Source organism: Zingiber officinale, chromosome 7A, assembly GCF_018446385.1.
Source record: "Zingiber officinale cultivar Zhangliang chromosome 7A, Zo_v1.1, whole genome shotgun sequence".
Classification (NCBI taxonomy): domain Eukaryota; kingdom Viridiplantae; phylum Streptophyta; class Magnoliopsida; order Zingiberales; family Zingiberaceae; genus Zingiber; species Zingiber officinale.
In genome coordinates, this window is record NC_055998.1 from 116,949,712 (window position 1) to 116,954,287 (window position 4,576).

Here is a 4,576-nt window from a genome sequence, read left to right on the forward strand (position 1 = left end):
CTGCTAAAGAAGTGTCTCCACGACCCTAGCCAAGTGATTCAGCCTCAGTTAGTGCAGATCCAAGAGGATCTTAGTTATGAGAGCAGACCTACACAGATAGTGGACAGAGCAGTCAAGAGACTAAGAAACAAAGAAGTACTACTAGTGAAGGTTATCTGGCAGAACCAGAAGCATGAGGAAGTCACTTGGGAGCAGGAGGACAGTATGAGACAGAAGTATCCAGAGTTGTTCTAAGTTCGAGGACGAACTTTTTATAAGGTATGGGGAGTTGTAACGACCCAAATTTCTCTATTTCGAGTTCCAAATGTCCATAAAAATATTTGGAAATGCTTTTAAAATATTCTAGAGATTTTAAGGAATTTTTAGAGTATTTTTATGCAATTTTTGGAGTTCGTTTGGTATTTTTACCCAGAGGAAGAAGTTTTAAAAATAAAATAAAATAAAAGAAAAATAAGTTTGTAGAAGCTAGGGTTCGAACCCAGCTCCTCGGCCCAAGCAGAACTCAGCCCGACCAACCGAGCTGTGCTCGATTTGTTAACTAGATATGAGAACAAATTGATTTAAGGTATAGTTCGGTTTAAACCCTAGTATAAGAAAAGAAATTTAGGTTTTATTTTCGGAAAATCTAAATTTCCTCTCGAAATCTTTTTCTCTCTCGCGCGAACGGCGACGGCGGCGGCGACTCCACGGTTTGGGGCGGAGAAGGCGACTGAGCTAGGCTTTTTCCGGCCGGTCTTCACTCCACCGTGACCCTCTCGTCGTGGGGAGCTCGCGGACGCAAAGAAATCGCCGAGATCTTCAAGCTTCACCCGAAACCCTAGAATTTTGCTCTTCTCCGGTTGTAAGTTCAAAACAGCGAGGTGAGTTGCTACTCACCTGCAGTAGGATAGCTCCGAGTTTTTTTCTTGTTATTTTCTTTGTTTCCGAAGCTTTGCATAAGTTTCCTTGCTTACCCTGTTTTCGGATCATGCTGCCTGTGATCTCTGTGTTGTGAATTTGGATGAAATGTTTCGGCTTTGGTGTTTTCATGGCCTCCTTGAGATAGAGTTGTGTTCACAGAATCGGGTTCATGGGTGCTGCAACCGTGGGTTGTTAGGCTTTGGTTGTTCAACCCTAAAGTTTTCCTTACACTACTGGTTGGTTAAATCATGGTAAGTAGAGTTGTGGATTGGTGGCGTTATTATGAATTTTCAGTAAAATTTGATGCTAAGGATTTGGTTCTTCTCCCTTGCTTTCGGAACATAGTGTACAGAATTTAGTTGCTAGGGATTTAGCCCTCTTCCTTTGCTTTTGGAACATATGAAATCAAGATGAGTGGTTCGTCTTTGAGTTAAGTACATATGAAGTTTTATACAAGAAGGAGAACATGTTGTGCAGAGTTGTTTTTAGTTGCCGTATAGAGTTTCCTTTGGTGGTGCAGCGTAGACTCCTTCGTTTTGGTTTTCCTCAGCTGTTGTGAGCATATGCAGATTTTTACTTGCTATTAGTTTTAAGTGGGGCATGTAGTTTAGTTTTGTGGTGTAGCACTTCAGATTTTAGATTCTTGGTTTGCTGCAAATATGAAAAAAAAAAGAAGAACATCCCTTATAGTTATCTTTTCAAACATAGATTTCTTTGTTACCTTAATTAGCATCTCAGTCTTAGCATACTAGTTTTATTGCATTTCTGCAAGCATGAACGGCTCTGTTTAGAGCTTAGAACAGTTTCTCTTTTATCGCATATTCGTAAGCAAGAACAATTTCCTTTAGGGCCTAGAACAACCTTTCTTTATTTGCATTTCTGTTTGTGTAGCAATAGATGTACATGAACAGATTTTCTATTTTTAAGTTGCATTCTTTTGCCCTATTTTACAGCATGTTTAGGAAGCTTAAAGTTGCTTTCTTTTATACTATTTTATAGCATGATTAGTAAGTTAAGATTTGTTTTCCTTTGCTTTATTTTATAACATGCTTAGAGAGTTTAGATCTGTTTTCCTTATGTTATTTTTATATAGCATGCTTGGTTGGTTGTAATTCTACACTTGATAGATATATCTACAGGATTTTAATAAGCTTTAATCAAGGAGTATGAGAAGTATAAGTAAAGAAAAGAAAGTAAAGGCCAAGGCCTTAGGATAATCCCAAAGTCAAGACTTTAGGGATTTTGGCACATAGGAAGCTATTAAAATGCCAAGGCATTTAAAGAAGAAGTATTTAAGATAAAAAGTATTTTACTTTTAAGAAGAGGCTAGTACCCGACTTCCAAGGTTGTCGTTAAACAAATCCAGGTGTCCAATTCCAAGGTCTTGGCCCTGGTAGACCAAGGTCTGCTCTTTTAGGATTGGCGGCTCGCTACCCCAACCTATTAGGGAACGCGCATAAATGGTACTAAGCCTGGGCCCAAGAGAAGTTGATTATTATTTTCAAGTATTAAAGTATAAATTTTAAACAAGTGAAATAAAAGAATAAGATTAGAGTAAAAGAAGTAAGTTTCACTTTGTTTTAAAGATTAGCAAGTTTAGCTTTCTTTTATGCTAGCAGCTTTTACATGTTTGGTTTCTTACATGTTATTTATTTGCTAGTTGATGAGCATGTTTTGCTTTATATGTTAGCATTTCAGTTAGTTTGCCTTCTTTATTAGTTTATGAGCATGTGTAGTTATACATGTTATCTTTTCTGTTAGTTGATTCCTTCGCTATTTATGAGCATGAGTAGCTTTACATATTAGCATTCAGTTTTAGCATGTTTTTATTTGTATACATGCATATCGAGTTTTTGTGAGTTAGATAGCGCTCACTAAGCTTTATGCTTATAGACTGCACTTTCTCCTACTGCAGATAAAGGAAAAGTAAAGCTAATATGAAGGAAGGCGACAAGGAGATGCAAGAGGGGTGTGTGATGTCTGCACTATGGAAGTTCTAGGGATCCTTGCGAATAAGATGAATTATGATTTGTTCTTTGAGTTAATTAAGTTTTTATGTGTTAAGGAAATTTGATAACTGTTTATAAGGACACTTGATACTATGTTTGCTATTCAGTTGTGGTTGTGGATTAGTTTTCCTTTATTGTTGCTGAGTTAGAATTTTTATACTGCGTGGTTGATTGCTATGTGTTCCAGCCGCTTGTGGCTGAGTATATATACTGCATGTATTGTTGAATATGGTCACCGGTACAAGGGAGACTCTGCCGAAATTTTTCAGTAGGGTTTCCATGTGGTTTTTAATCACACCGGTTAAGTAGAGTTAGTAGTTAAGTAACGGTCATCCTTAGAGAGTAGTAGTAGTAAGAAGGGTGGTCGTTACAGTTGGTATCAGAGCAAGTCCCATTCTCCAGCATCACACATCAGCATCATCCTTGCCGTCTTCAAGTAAGAAAGTATTTAAGTTTTCTTTCTTATGCTTTCATTATTATTTGCAGTATAGAGTATTTGCTTGTATGTGCTTTAGTAAGATAAAAAGTTTGTTTCTCTTTATGCATACATATGTATGTTTAGAAAGGATAAAGAATATATCAAGTCTTTCTTTTCTTTGCATAATTAGATGTCAAGAAGAGGACGCCCCCGCACCACTCGTACTGAGGACCAGGCTCAGGAGAACGAAGAGCCCAGAGCAGCTGAACCAAATCTCGCTGAAGTTGTTGCTCAACTCCAGAGACAGGTAGCAGAGCAGCAGCAAGTGATCGTCAATCTGATAGCGAATCAGCAGCCAGTTCCTCCCACTCCTCCAACAATCACTGTGGAGACTCCAGTGGTGACTGAGGTTCCACCAGCCGTCCTGGAGGTCCCCACAGCACCTAGAAGACAAGAAGCATATCTGATACAGTGGCTGAAACTGAAACCAGAGAGCTTCTCAGGCACGACTGAGCCCTGGGATGCCCAGGCTTGGTTCAAGACACTGGAGAGCACCATGGAGCTTCTTGACTGGCCAGAAGTTGAGAAGGTCAAGTGTGCCTCATTCTGCCTATCTGGAGATGCTCGTATGTGGTGGGAAAGAGTTAAAAGCAAGAGAGCAGTTAATCAGATGAGCTGGGCTGACTTTGAAGCAGAGTTTTATGAGGAATTCTTTCGTCAGCGGATCACCAATAAGCATTATGAGGAGTTCATAGAATTCAGACAAGGTGAACTGTCGGTGGAAGAAGCAGTAAAGAAATTCAATAGGCTAGCTCGTCTCTGCCCAGAGCTAGTAAGCACGGAAAAGGAACGAGTCAGACTGATGTTCAGGATGCTGAGGCCAGTGATAGCACTTAACGTGAGTAGTGGAGCTCATCAGGCTCAGACTGGCGAAGAGCTGGTCAGTAGAGCATTAGTTGCTGAGCACTATCTGGACAGCATCAGAGCACAACGAGCGCAGCAAAAGTCAGTCAAGATCGAAGATAAGACAGCTGGGAGTCAGAAACCTCAGGCAAATAAGCAGAACTGGAAAGGCAAGGGTAACAAAAGAAAGCAGTGGAACTCAGGAGGTAACCAGAAAGGAGGACCAGCAAATAAGCAGACCAAGATCCCTCTCTGTCCTAAATGTGGGAGAACACACCCAGGAGCCTGTCTTTTGGGTAAGACTGGATGCTATGCATGTGGGCAGGAAGGACACATGGCTAGAGAA